The 15,986-nt window shown below is 42.9% G+C and overlaps 1 protein-coding gene across 1 annotated transcript in view; it reads right to left on the reverse strand.

Moving 5' to 3' along the window:
- The window catches only part of GALNT16 (polypeptide N-acetylgalactosaminyltransferase 16), a 141,429-nt gene that overhangs the window by 124,546 nt on the left and 897 nt on the right, over positions 1 to 15,986 (reverse strand). The gene's annotated exons all lie outside the window — the stretch shown is intronic.

A 15,986-nucleotide genomic window follows, 5' to 3' on the forward strand; every position in this document is an offset into this window, starting at 1 on the left:
ACCAAAGCCAGAGGTTCCTACCTAGTGGGGGGTCTTGCCTCTCCATTCAAGGTTAGACATCACCATATTTGGGGTCAGGAAGGAATTTTACCACATGGTTCGACTAGTACAGACTGGGGACAGTGGGGTTCGCCTCTACCAGGCCCTCTACCAGGATCTTTTGAGCATATATTGACTGCTTTTTATAGAAGCAGGACATTGGCTGCTGGTGTCCCCCTGCTTTACCTGTAGAAAGTTAGAGTATTAGGTCTGTGTTCTGTCAGGATTGATAGTGGTTTTATGTAGAGTAGATTATGGTTTGTGTAGGATGATTTGGATAAGGATGATGCTGCCTTGGACAGGGGGTTGGACTAGATTATATCTGGAGGTCCCTTCCAGCCCTATTCCTCTATGAAGTTCTATGGTGGAGAGAAAGGAAGAGTTTTCTGTTGAGGATTTGCTAAGCTGAGGACGTCAGCGAAGAGAAAGGCAGTAAACAGTCCCAGAACCATTGTACACAGGCTGGGAAGCCCTCCAAGCATAGGCCTACCTTTTTTTTTTTCCTTCAACTAGCAGCACACCTGTCTAGCTGAAATGTCAAAATGAGGAAGTTAGCTGTGAAACTATCATTTAACCTACAGAATGCCCTGTAAAAAAAATTATCAGCTACTTTCAGTCAAAATGATATCAAGTAACCTCTACCACAGACAAACAGACACATCATTGTGGCAGGAAACTTCTATGCATCTGTGAGGGTGTCTTCTGCAAAATTCCTTCAAATGGTAACTCAAGTATAGCCCTGTGAGAGGGTGCTGTTTCATAGTATTTGCTTCTCCAATGCAAAGGTCTAATTTCCACCCTCTCCTCCAGTCTCACCTGCCAAAACTTGTTATAAATATAGAAAAAAAGGAGGGTAAATATTATACAGAGGATGATGGAATACCTTCAACCTAGAGTGGTTGTTTTGCAGGGCTCCTCCACCCCTACACCCTGTTGCTTTCCTCTCAAGGTGCCAATGGCTGATCTCATTATGTAATCCACAATCATCAATTTGCTGTCCTGCTTTAGAACTTGTCTGGCATTCCTTCAGCCCTTAATTAAATTAACATAAATCAATACTTTAGTTTAACAAAAGGACCAATTGACCAATTATCAAAATCTGTATCTTGTCACCGATAGAGGTCCTAATTCATTCTTCCATCAATTAAGTTCAGCTAAGGAGTCAGCCTACTTATAACGAAGCATCTATTACCTCACACCTCCACCTGAGAAATCAAGGTCTGTTAATCTTCTGCTGGATATCATCTCTCCAAGTTCATGACACAGTCAATTAATACTCAAAAGTCTACTAATTCATGAATTCATAGAGTAAAACAACATGATCAGAGGGAAATCAATTACTAATCATAGTCTGTTAATTTATGAATGCACCTAGAAAGGAACAGGATCTGGTATAAATCAAATAATTAAAAGTTTGTCAGTTCATGAGCTTCAACAGAGAGGCAACTCCTCAGATGCTAAAGTCTACCCCTCTGTTCCAGGTTTGGAAGCAGTCAGTCCTGGCCACTCCTTAGGTAAGACACTTAATAATAAACAAAGCAAGAAGAAAACGCCATGGCTTCTCATTCACCATGAACACTGACACACTCCTCCGTGTGGTCTCTCTGCTTCCAGTCCTCTCAGTACTGCCTGGCTGCTCCGGATTTGCATCCACATCTTTTGCAGTGCACCTCAGCTCCGTGCTTACCAAAGGCTTTTCTCCACATCTCCATGCCCCTAACTCAAATCCCGTCCCCACTTATGAACCACAACTCAAGTGTTATGATGCCTTCATCTCAAGTTGCTTGACGCATCCAGAGATAAGATGGGCTCAAGTTAGCCCATCTTACCAGATACTAACATGACCCAGTTGAGCCTTTCACCTTCTCAATGATTTCCCCTTTGTGCTCAGAAAGGGCAGACCGGTTCTCCCACGACTAATTAGGAAAGAACTCACAAAGCAGCTCAGATTACTTGAGTATACAGGATACATTCCCATAAATGGCACATGTGAGTGAACAGTGTTAGAGTGCACACAGAAACTTGATTTCTACTTCAGTGTTGCTGCTTTTGCTTATCTTACACTAACTTGAGAAAAGTAAACAAGCTATAGATAACTTGAGATAACTCTGCAGTGAAGACATATTGATTACAGTAAAATGTACACACACAAATGTATTGTACTGTTTGACAAACAGCATGGAGTCATGTAATTAACTGTTGTATAGTTGTGCTATATAATGTAGGCTGTATTTTGTATAATATTATAATTTTTTCTTAAACATTTTTTTAACTTGAGTGATTTTCCCAGGAATCTCTTCAGTTCTTTTCACATTGTTTTCTAATGAAATTTCATAAGGAGAAAAATAAATGAAGAAAAGAATTTCCATTATATGGAACTTATTCAGCAACATTCTACTGAAACACCGCACCTCATGCATATGATGCTGTCTCTACAAAATGCACAAGCTCTGGTTCATTCAGTAGACTTTTCATGGTATGGTTAATTTAGCTGGACACAAATGAAATGTGGCATTACTTAGTGATGCACGTCCAAGTAGTGAGATAATGCTGTTCAGAACAAGCTGCATGTGAACAGAGTGTACTTTTCAGTGACTCATAATTGTGTACACCAGGAATTTTCTTAGACTGCTTAAAGACAACTCTCTTCAATCAGATTTTTCCCCTGATAAACTTCAGTGCTCAGCTGTTTTGAAACTCAGTGGTTCAAAGTAAACCAGGAAAATATTTCCACCTTTCCCTCACACCCTAAAATAGCTGAAACTTTTTTTTAAATTTCTGTTATTTAAAAAGAAGACTTGTCTTCATATGGAGAGGTAGATAGGAAATGTTAAATTCAAAAAGTGAAACATTTGGAGAGTTGTGAGAGATTTAAAAGGTAAGGTGTAAATGGAAAACTTTACAGCCTTAACCAGAATGGTCACCATTGTCCTTTCTGAGAGTGAGAAAATAGGGAATCAACCTGCCGACAGATGTTTTATGTCTCTCAGAAAAATATGTTGAAGCTTACAACCAACAGGCCTCCCACAATGCACCAAGGAATTCTAATAGAGCATCTTTGGACTGAATAAATAGTTTCACTGAAGCCCACGAGCACTTTTCTCTTTTCTTTCAAGTTACAAGGTAGCATGTGGCTAACAGGCAGACTGCTCCACTGGATTCACATTACCTAGTTTAAAAGAACATAGCATAAGTCAGAGCAAAACGATCTCTCTATAGGCAATTGAGAAAAGGCAATTCTAAAGGGAACATACAGCTGCCTATCAGACAACTAGGTTCAATCAACGCTGGGAAATTGCCTGTGCTCTGAAACCATATTTCACAACATGGGTAATTTCTCTGTGTAGATAAGACCTAAAAGGCATTGCTCGTTCTCTCTCTCTCTGTCACCCCTGTACAGACATATATACAATTATCTCAGCAACAGGATACAACAACTGCAAGCACAATCTGGATCTGTGAGCATCATTGGGAATGGCCTGACTTCTGTCCCTTTTTCCTTTTATCAGTTAAAATATACACTCACAAGCATACAATTAAACTAGTTGTTAATGGGAGTGAAAGCGAGATGTATGGTAGTGAAATGTACAAGAACTCAGTGGGCTCATCTACACGAGATGCTACAGTGAAGTAGCAACAAGCTACTGCGCTGTAGCTCATTGCTACCATGCAGTAGCATTGCTGGGCACTAACCAGGTGGTGATGGTACTGTGCAGTAGCATCAGGCAAAAACCATGCAGTGATGGTACTGCACAGTAACACCAGTTACTGCGCAGTCATTTAGTACTTATGTAAGTACTAAATGACTGTGCAGTAACAATTGCACAGTGGGCAGCTCATATAGACACACCCAGTGTGTAGGCTCTCAGTCAATCCTTCAGTGGCTGGTCCCTGAGCATGATTCTGGGCTTTTGCACAGTTCATTCTTAACATTCATCAGCTTTTGCTGTCATGATGCCAAGACACACAGGGCTCGTCTATATATGCATTTGATCTGAGATCAGTGTACTTGCAAGTAAGCTACTTGTGAGTAAATGCTCCCAAGCAGGTGTGTTTACACATGTAGGGACGTGGGAGCAGATTTGCTGCTTCTAGCTGCAAATCTGCTCCCACTTCCTGCAGCCCTGCAATGGGCCCCTTCCACCACCAGGGGGAGCTTGAAGCTCTCCCTGGGTGCTAGCCCTGGGGCTGGCAGGGAGCAAGGGGTCAGGAGACAGGATAAAAATCTCCCAGCACCAGCCCCATGACCACAGAGCTGGCACTGGGAGATAAGGATCTCCCAGCCCTCCGCTCCCGAATCGTGATAGCAAAGCAGAAGCTAAGAGGTAAGGATCTCCCAGCCCCTGCTCCCCAACGGTGATCTCTGAGTGGGAGGCTTGAAGCTTCTGGGGGCAAGGAGCAATTTCCCGCCTCCTGGTGGCCAGCTGACCAGAAGCAGATTTGCTCCCAGTCAGGTATCTACACGAGCGCTACTGTGCAGTAACTCCTCATGAGTAAATTTGCTACTTGCATTTGCAGGTAGCAAATTTACTCACAATTAGTCAGGTTTACTGTGCAGTAAGCATGTGCACATGGAGATGCACATGCTTACTGCACAGTAAACTATGCCACTTTGCAGTAAAGCATCTCGTGTAGGCATGCCCACATGTATCCAAAATTTGCCAGTGCATCTCAATCTGCTGCAACTTCCATCATTTAAATGAAAAATCCATGCAGTCATTTGGATTGTGGACACATCAATACTCTGATTAGGGCTGGTCAAAACTTGGAATTCCTGTTCTGCTTGAAATTCCACCATTTTGAAAAATGTGTTTTGCTCAGAATCAGAACAAAATCAAAACAATTCAATGTTTTGCATTAAATATAATTTAAATAATAATTTTTAATTTATAAAATTTAAATATTTCCCAACATATATTTAACTTCTTTAAAGATTATATTTCGACATAACATAAACTATTAAAAAAATTAAAAGTAATTTTAAAACAAAAAAGTCAGAATGTTCAGTTCTGGTAAGATCATTAGACTCCTTTTTTTACTTTTTGAAATTAAGTGTTAACTAGGTGTCATGCTTTCCTCAATTATTTTGTTTCAATGAAACAGCATTTTCTAATGGAAATACACCAACAGATAAGATCTATCAATGAAAACACATGAGTTGTGAGATGTGCTGTCCAGCTACAGTTCACATGTGTATAAGCCAGTTACATTCTTTTGCCTGGTTTAGCCCCTTTCATCTAAAGGAATCAAAGTTCTTTGCACTCGTTCATGACCTAAGCCTCCCAACAACCCTATGTTGTAGATAATATCCCATTTTATAGATGTGGAAAAAGGAACATAGACTTGTGACTCAAACACTCTCAACAGGGCAAGTCTGTGGTTCACCCAGGAGCAGAAAATAATCTCCAAACCTGTATCTTAGTCATATTACCACAGCACCTAGAAGACCTGATCAAGAAACAGGACTCCACTGTGCAAACTGCTGTAGGAACACAGAAGACAAAGATGTTCCCTGCCGCAAGGGGAGTATAGTATAGGCAACCATTGAACATCTGGATCACGGTGTACACATAAGAGGTCTAGTCAGGTGCCTGATGAATCCGCTTGTGGCTGACAAGTCCAATTCGAGAATGACATAGCTTGTTACAAGTTTCACATATCCATGTGTTGTCTGAGTTGGCATCCAAGGGGAGTACAGCTTAACTAGACAGATGTCAGTCACTATGATAGGCAGTGGTCTCTGTCTTAACCAGAGGGCCATATCTATTTTCTTCCATATTAGTGTAAGAATGACCTGTTTATACCTTATCACACTTTTGTGGAATGAAAGGCAAGGAAAAGGGAGGAGGGGAAAGTTGAGAAGATATGTCTGAGGCAGAAAAAGGAAAGGAAGCGAGACTAACCCCAGAGAAAATGGGGAAAGTTACCCAGTAAGGACCACCTAAACCAAGGAGACATGAGTAAGATATAATCTAGAGAGGATCCTATGTTGTGAAGCTATTTTATAAGAGCTCCCAGGACATGGAGAAACAGGCCTAGCTAGCCTCTCCATTAGAAACTGATTTTTATCCATTATGAGGCTAGCTGCTAGTTCCAGACAGTGAGTTACTACCTACCATGTGTCAGCTCAGTTCTACAGAGAAAGACACAGACAAAAACAAGAAAGTAAAGCAAATGGCCAGAATATATTTTCATCTCCAGCACAATTGCTTCTGTTTATTTTATTCCCTTTTTTGCTGGGCTGTGTATTTTTCCAGCTGGGATAATTAAGTCATATTTCAGAGCTGGAAAGCTCCCCAACACATTTGCAATATAGCTCAGTTAACTTGAAAAGCGTGATTTTTTTTGTCCTCTCTTTCATCTTCAGGCGTTCGGAAGTGTTCTGACCATACTCAGGTGAACATCAAAAGATAGCATCCATGCTGATGCCACAGAGAAGTAGCTCTCATGGTCATCATCTATAATAACTATCCAATTTTTGGAGGTAGTCTATTAAAAGAGCCAGTAATTTCAGACTCCTCTTCTAATACATGCAACACCCAGCCAGAATTGGATGGAAAGCTCCCAGCTTCCAGTGTATGTGGATACAATCTTAGTATTGTTAGTATTTGCTATTGCTATTTGCATATGAAGGCAAAAAAATGTCAAGGAAACCTGACTTGGGAAGTGGGTGTGTATGACTAGAGAGCAGGTTATAATCTTGGAGCAGGTTATAAAGGTATTCTTTCCTTGCTCACACAATATTACCCACATACACCTCCACCTTTAAGGGCATAAGGTGAACCTAAAAGGCACCTAACCTTCATCCTCACCCTAACTGCCTGTCACAGGCTAAGCATTAGCTCAGCTCACCTCATTCCTCACACACACTATTTTTAGATTCACGTAGCTACATAAATTCACAATGACAGTAATGCAGGAACCCCTCCGACACAACTGACTGGATTTTTTAAAACTATTCTGATGGGTTTGATGTGTTTATTTTGCTTTACATTTTTTTTCAGCCCCATGTATACCACTGGGACAAATTAAATATACAATCATTTTCTCCCATTCAGGCAAATAACATTCCCACACTTGCAAAATGTAAACACTGTAAATAAAATATAAAGCTGTCGAAGTGATACTGAATCTTGCTCTTGCAGTAACTCTCCCAGAGAAGCATTTTTCAACCCCTCTCCCTCCTACAGAGCTGGCTTAGAGCACTCACCTGTGGTTTATGGAAAATAACCAAAGAATAGCATGAACCACAAGCACTGGGGGTCTTGCCACAACTGGAATGTATGCAACAAACCTCAAGTGTGTGGGGACTTCCTCCCTGAACTTAATAGCTTCCTTGCAATAAACCACAAACATCATGGGCCTTCTCACAACGTGAAAATCTTCAACCACCATTGAAAGACGGACAACTGCCTTTGGGATGAAAGGCAAGAGCAGTGTGCCCTACAGGATAGGAAGCAGTGTTTATTTTATAGAGGTGAAAATACAAGGACTTTAACAAGATAGAGTTTAATTACACAGGTATGTTCAATATTCAGGGAAAATTCTTATTATTTCCTTTCCCACAAAATATACCAGAGAACCATTAATGACAATGCTCAGGAGCTACTTTTTGTACTTTCCCTGAAAGCTTTGAACTGTACAAGCTGGGACATTAGTCCCATGCAGAATGGAAGGGAAGAGCAAATCCTACTGAATCACCACCTCTATTTTGTGCAGCATCCATGAAGGTTTCCCCATGAGCATTTTAGTTTTCCAAAGGGATCTGACATCCAAGCATAAAAGACCATTGACATGTAAAATGCCCATAGGGAAGAGCCTGTTTTTCATAACCAGGTAATAAAGTCATTTTGTGAAGGACAGTGGCAGAACTGTGAACAGCAGAGTTATTAACACTGCCCACAAATCAGTCTACATTTACCCATACAAGATCTTTTAGGTAAATCTGATATCTTTTATTAGACCAACTCAAATAGTTGGAAGAATTCTTGTTTGCAAGCTTTCGGGTACACATACTCTTCGTTAGGGTGTTTGTACCTGAAAGCTTGCAAAGAAGAAATTTTCGAACTATTTGAGTTGGTCTAATAAAACATATCAGATTTAACCAAAGAACCTTGTCTGCCTATGTTCATAGACCGACACAGCTACAACCTACACCCCTGGCTACATTTACCCAGTGCTTGTGGGTCCAAGGATGGTTGTTATGATTTCTGGTGAATCAGTTAAGAAAGGAAGAATTTAGGATCCAGGTAAAAGGGGCACATCAAATCAAGCCATGTTCCAGAATGTAGACCCTATGAAGGCAAGATAGCTACTCTCCCAAATTGATTCTAGCAAGACCCTCTGCCAAGGCAAGACTGAATTCTAGTCTAAGGAAGATCTCATGACCTCTTCAGCATTCCTCTTTCCTGTATGGATGGGGGTGGGGTAGAAATACATATCTGTTTGGGGAGCAGGGAATTGTTTAAGAAACCCTTTGACATAAGACACTGAATATTTCAGAGTTCAGAAAAATATACAAAACCCAGAGCTTCCTTGGATTCTCTCCAAGGCTAGAGTCTCATCACCTGCTTTCTGGGTCTCCTCTTGTTAAAAAATGCAAATTCAGTGAGCAGCTTTTAAGAGACCAGACAATTTTGTGGATACCAGCATTTTATAACCACATACAGGTCCTAATTAATTTGCATTGACAAGGAGTGATAGCAGGGAAGGAAAAAAGAAGTTAAATTCCTAAACCAGTGCAGCAAATCAAGTTTGCTCTTGACCCTCAAATAGCAGAAAATTAGCCAGTAACAGTTTCAAAGAAAACCAAGTGATTTCACCACTGCAACAGGCTGCTGCTAGGATCTGTGATATATCTTTAATATTTAGGTCCTACCTCCTCAGCAGCACAGCAGGACATGAAATAAAAAACTGTATTTCATGAGCCTGGCACTGTGCCAGCACAGGGAGTGCTTTCTCCTGAAGCTATTTCATTTTATTAATTTATTTAGGAGCCACCTCTACTCCCCTAGTTATGGTATTGAAGCTGACATGGCCTGCCTTCAGGCAGGCACAGTAGCCTAAGGAGCCCAGTAGGATAGAAGTTGTTGAAAGATAAAGGAGATCGTTTACTGATCCATGAAAGATGCAGTTTATCCCAGTTGTGAAATACTGTCTCTGGTTTTGATACCAGCATGCAAGAGGGAGGCATCTAACTATCGTACAGATTGTCAGGGAGCTCAATGGCACTGATAACCATCATTTGGAAGCCACTGTCTATCATTCAAATATAGCTTAAGTCAGACTTGTAATGAGACAGGATTTTCACTCCAGTAAGGCCTCTTTTGGATACAGAAAAACATATTCTCTGTTTTCCATATTAAAAATAAGCATACCTAATTAGATGTGGGAAGCTTGGTTAACTAATGTTTTCAGAGTATTCTGAAATGCATAGATGGGGAAAGGACTAAGGATTTGTTAGTAAATAATACTTCTCCCTCCTTGTTTAAGGAGGTTTAAATGGACACATCAGGGAGTAATGGTATTTTAAACAGACAAACAAAAAAAAGTGGGATGAATATTAAAGAAGATCAGCTGTACAATAGGCTCCAAAGGGATGTGAAGGACATGGCTTGGGACACACAAAACTGGTCTGAATAAAAATATCAAACAAGGTACCTGTTATACAGAACAATCTGGCACCAAACCCACAAGAGAGATGAGACTTCATCCTGTTTATCTCCATCTGCAACATTATTAACTTGACAAAAGTTAAGAGCTGACCATATATCCAGCCTTTGGGAATTACTGCCAGGGATCCTGGTTTTCTCTGATAAACAACAAAAAACAAAAATTTTTTTTTTTATTTACCCCCACACACAAATCCACATTTTTCCGTGATATCAATCAAACACCCCTCTCTCTCTCTCTCTCTCTATAGATATAGATATATATATATATATATAGAGAGAGAGAGAGAGAGAGAGAGAGAGATATCTATATCTAGAGAGAGAGAGAGAGAGAGGTGTTTGATTGAAATCACGGAAAAATGTGGATTTTACAGGGGGTGGAGTTTAAATCAGCACATTTTAGACCATTTTGAAGACACAGTTTTGTAGACACTACATATATATCTATATCTATATATATCTATATAGAGTGGTGTTTTGTTTAATAAGTTATTACTATACCTACCTGACTGCTATCAACATGTTTTCAGCCATCTATAGATGTCCTTTTTCACAGCTAGGGATCAGCCACCTATCTGACAAGCAGGCATTCATTATATGGCAACAGTGGCCTCTTTTGAATGGGTTTCACATTTGGATGCATGCCTCTCATATAGCATAAATGCACCAAGTAAATTTCTCAATCTGCAATCATTGGGAAGCTAAGACTGATCATAGGCAGCATCTTTCACATTTTTGCTAACTCAGATGGAAGAAAAAATTAGGAAGATAGGCCATTTAAAACTAGCTTGTAGGTAATGCCAGAAACCCACTGACCACATATCTTAAAGTTTTTGCATTAAGGACATTTACAAGAAATAGAAGTGAACCTCCCATGGGGAGAGGAAAAAAAGGAAGAGCACATTTATAGGAATTCAATTTTTCAGAAATGCTCAACTTGCCAACACAGAGGGTCATTTGAGCAACTTACCAGGAACTCAAGAGCTACCCGTAACTTACGCATAAATATTCAGTATTAAAAAAAGGCATGCTTTGGACTGGAGGATTGGCTTGTATTTATTCTTTGCTTCAGAAATGGAACAGAAAGTGCTTGTAGGCCAAGTTTGCCAGCCATGAAGTCCTGCAGCCAAACAGATTCTGATTAGCTGTTACCTGACAGTTTATTAGAAAAGAGTGGATGTGATTTATATTTTGGGTGAAACCATCATCCTTCCACAGTTTCTCTCTCAGCTTAAAAGCTGAATAGTATCCACAGCCATCCACTGTATCTTGTATTAGACTGTAAGCTGCCAGGTGCAGGAGACATTTTGTTGTTACATTTGTACAGTGCCTAGCACAGTGGATTCCTGTCCATGCCTAGGATTCTTAAGACTTAAGGTAAAGAACAAGCAGCATGGATTTCTGTGGTTACCCTATGTGACAGGGGGCTGTCCCAGAGACAGTCACAGTATCAGCCCATCCACCTGGCTAGGGCATTCCACCCTGATTCACCTGCCATGACTTGATGTATTAAATAAACCGATGGAAAAAATGCAGGAGGCTGCCCACTTAATGCCCTGATGTGTAAAATGTTACACAGCTTCAACCTCCCCTTTACTGTGTCCCATGCCTTGCAGATGGCATCCAAACTTCATTTCTACTATTACTCTCCCAGCCCCAATGCTGGGCCGCACTCAGCCTCTGGCCCAAACTAGGTCTCAGGCTTCTGGAGACTTACCTTGGCCACATGTCCCCCTCACTGGGGCCTCAACTCTTGCACACACTCTGGGCTTCTTACCTCTCATTAGACTTCTAGGCCCTCACACTCTGCCTTGTCGCTGTGGGGGGGCTGTAGGGCCTTACACCCCACAGGCCTCAGGTGTCTGTTGATGTGCCTGGACCCCACTCTCGGCCTATGGACCCCTCAGGCACCTGCTGACCTACCTGGACCTCACTCTTCCTTGGGCCTCCCCCACTAGGCCCCACTCCCACTAGGCCTTGGGCCCTTTCGGCCCCTGCATTGTCACCCAAGCCTCACTCTCAGGCCTTGGTCCTCAGGCCCTCCTGGCCTCCATGCTGTTGCCCAAGTCTGTTGCTTTTCTCTCAGGGTGTGCTCCCCTAGCCATTCCCCTCCACAGGTCACCCACAAGGCAGTCGGTGCTAAGGCTTTCCAAGGCTCCTTCTCACCTTTCACTAGGGAGGCACTGGTGCAGCATTTCCTGAGGACTGCCCTGCCACAAGCAGCCTCACCACACCATCCTCCCCAGCAGAGTGTAGTTTTAGGTCATTTCCCAGGACCAACTGCAGGCCTACTTGCCCTGGTCCTTCTTCCCCCACTAATACAGTGGCTCCCAACCTTTTTTATACTATGGACCAGCAAATTCACTCAAAGAATTTTGGTGGACCGGGCACAGAAGCAATCTAATTTACATATTTAAATTTAATGTTTATGTGGGGGTGGGGGTTATGAGGATCGGATCAGGTTGTGCCACCACAGCCATGGGCACCGGAGGACCTTGCAGGGGAGGGGGCTGTGCAGGCAGTGGCCCAGGGGGACCCAGCTAGGGCTACCCGGGAAGAAGGGGCTCCGCTGCTTTCCCTAGAAGCAAGCAGTGGAGCCGCCTCCCTGCCCTCCGCCCTGGGCATTTTCCTACCCACATCTCCCCCACTCACAGCCACAGGTGGAGCTATGGGGTCCTGCCTGGCCTGGCACGGGCCCCAGTACCTGCTGTGTGGGCAGCGCCTCACCGGGTGCAGCGATGGCGGCGGGAGCAGGACAGGGCACACAGAGCCAGCTGCCTCCCTCCCGGAGATGCCCTGCCACCCAGCTTTAACCCGGGCAGATAGTCATCCTGGCAGCTCCTTCACAGCTCAGTACTGGGCCGTGGCCCAGTGGTTGGGAACCTCTTCCCTAATACACCACTATGACCTAGCCTCTTAGGGACTGATGGAAAGGCTACCTACAGCATCCTTAGAGGTACCAGAGTCACCAACACAAGAGTTTCAGGCAGAAAAACAATTTAAAAAAGATGGCTCTAAAACTCTAAAAAATAAATTTCTGAGGCCCCTTAAGCCTGTCAGTCACTTTTTTCTCCTCAGTGGGCACATTTACACGCACAATTAAGTTGACTATATAAATTACAGTGCAGTTTGCTCCAAAGTTTATTTCTCCTGGGTGTCATGTTCACGCTGCACCCAGGACCACAGCATGTTGAGCCAGGTTCGAGTAGCCCCCTCTAGCAGGGGACCATGGGCAGTCAGCCTGCCAGGTTGTGGCTGCTCCGACCTGACTCAACATGCTGCAGAGGGGCTGGCTGGGGTATGAGGGTGCTCCAGTGCAGGGCTAGGTGGCAGACAGCCCCTGCTCTGAAGCATCCTCATGCCCCAGTCAACCAAATCAGCATCTACACCTGCACTGCTGAGTATTAAATAACATCGCCATAGAATAGTACTTGTGTTTACAAGTACTATCCTACAGTGGAGTTAATTAGTTTCCTGCGGCCTAATAGGTCTGCATTTGTAGATGCTCAGTCTTACTGTGGAGCTAGTTAGACAGCTCTGCAGTAAACGTCTCCTGTAAGAACAAAGCAAAGTCCAGGATCCTAACCAGAGAAACTAGGGGTATATGTAGATCCAAACTTCAGTTCACCTGAACTGTGCTATGGCAGGCCAAACCACAGCAACACAGCCAAACACCCTCACGGTAAAGTTAGTAGCTGGCAGCCACACCTACTGATAAGGTCAGCACTATATATATATTATGTCAGGTAATTAATGAGGTTCCTCCATGTTAATAGCTTCTGTTCACTGAAAGGGCAGCTGAAATTACACATTTTATATTGCTTGAAAAATCCCAATCTGTGCTAAAGGGGCCTAGGAGAGACTGCCTGAATTTCTCAAGGACCCCAGCACTCTTTCCTGCCTAGGAAGGGGGTTGGACTCGATGTTCTGTTGAGGTCCATTCCGACCCTAGCATCTATGAATCTATAACCCTCTGCACAACTCCAATTGCTTCATTATCCAAGCTTGCCTTCTCACATGCACAGATGTGCATCATGCTCAGGACACATAATGAACCCACTGGCAGGAGGAGATGGTTGGATACCCCTGAGGATTCAGCACTTGCAATTTATTGCTGTAGTTCTAGATTAGATGTCACCACACGACTCAGTGAGATCTAAGAGGCTCAAGAAGGAAGCCCTGTTCCTGGTTCCTCTTCTGCCTCAATATGCCCCGCTGTTGCTCTCTCCACTGACTGTTCCCTTCCCACCCTAGACTTGTGCCTCAGTAATTCTGCTTTGCCTCCTTTCAAAATGTTTGTCCTACCAATCCAATGAGACTGCTAGAAGTGGGACTGCTTGCTATTCACATTCCATCACAGCAGAGTCCCCTTACTCTCTCACTCTGGTGCCAGATCAATAATAATGCCACTGCATGAGGTCACAGATGCAGGAATAGTCATTTTATTGGCCCAACTCTCACAGCAGCAGGCAGAACATTTTGGAAACTACTTTCTGAATGCATTTACTTGAGAAGCATATTGTTCAAAAGGTCTTGTTGCTTCCAACTTTCCTGTTTCCTTCTACAAACTAACCACTAGAAGGGTCAAGAAGATATATTCCTGCCAGGCAGAGAACTGACTATCAGGTCAGATGCACTATGGGGGTGGGTCACCTTTGTCACGGCCATCAGGAATTGGCCAATACAGGAGGTGAGAAATTGTAAGTAAAAAAGAAGTGAGATCTGGCAAATTCTGTGATCCAAATGATAGATGGCCTTACAGGGAAGCAAAGGGTAATTACCACTCTGTATGAATGGGCTGGTGGCATGAGCCCAAGTCAGGCTGAACCATCTCTATTCTTTTTTGGTGATAATATTCTGTGGTATTTTGTCATTACTGCTAGATTTTACAGTAAGCTCTCAAAATGGTATGGCTCCTAATGACATCTCTTGTGCATTACTGCTGGGTGAAGCATGCATCTGCACTCTGAGTAATGTAACAACACTTTGCACTTCTTCACAGCATCTTTCCTCTGAGGATCTGTCAAGGCACTTTGCAAACATGAATGTACAAATCCTCCCAACTGGTCTGCAAGGTTTTTTTATCCTCCATCATCCAGATGGAGAAAGAGAAATGGGCAGTGACTTTCCAAGAACACACAAGAAATCAAGATCTCTGCCAGAACCAGAAACAGAATCCAGGATTTCTGACTCTTTGCCTCTGTCTTCATCATGGGACCAGCTCTTTAGTGTTACAAATTTAACATTTGCTTCCCTATAGCAATTATCCATTTATACATCTCCTGGTTACCTGCCATCTTGGCCAACATGAGAACATTTCCCTGCATTCATGCCCCAATGGCGCTGAGTTACAAATGATATTAAGGCATTTGTATGGGGTGGTTTAGTAACAGCACATCCTTCAGCTGTGCAGGGGGTTAGAGTAAATGGTCCCTGAGGCCTCTTCTGACCCTATAACTCTGTTCTATAGGTTTCTTGGTAGGAAGGCCCATGTATCCACAAACATTTCCAGAACACCACTCAGCATAGTATGTCATACCATTTTGTAGACACCGATGAATTAACCCTCACAACCCCCAAGGTATGGCTGCATGTTAGTTCTTTTCACACGGAAAAACTGAGCTGTATGGTCAAGTCACAGAGCAGATCAGTGACAAGAGCTGAGAATCCTAATGCCTATCCCTACTATAACAACTAGCCCCTGCAGCTTCTGTTCATCTCCCTGTCTGTGAAACCAGATGATAAACGGCTGCAGAGCCAAGCACAAACAGGGACACATATTGCAGCTTGGCTGGGTCACCTCTGGGAATAGGCTCAAGAAGGGGTATTTTTTTTTTTTATTAACTATTTCTTACAGTTAAAAGAGTTTTTATTATTCCTGGCTGTAACCAGAAAGAAGAAAACACTTCTCCCCCTGGCAGAGATGAAAGGTTCCTATCATCTCCTTTAATACAGGGAGAGAATAGAAGCTCTTCTTTTTTCACCATGCCAAACTCACAGGCAGCCTCAGTCCAAGTGGGGTGCAGGTCTTTTAAAAGGAGTTTGATCCAGTACTTTAAACAGGAGGAAAGCTGGGAGCTAATCTGGATGTCCCCAGGGTGGGCAAGACTCCCTCCCCCCCTTGTCATCTTGCCAATTTGGCCCAAATCCAACTCAGACCTGCAGAGAACTTCCTCTTGCTTCATTTCATGTGAACTTTCAGGGTTGGATTGCCTGCTCAAATCTCACAGTAAGAAGTGCAGCAGCTAAGTGCCATGAGGTTGAGACCACCAAACT

The sequence above is a fragment of the Alligator sinensis genome, unplaced genomic scaffold (genome assembly GCF_000455745.1).
Source record: "Alligator sinensis unplaced genomic scaffold, ASM45574v1 scaffold768_3, whole genome shotgun sequence".
In the NCBI taxonomy this organism is placed as follows: Eukaryota; Metazoa; Chordata; order Crocodylia; family Alligatoridae; genus Alligator; species Alligator sinensis.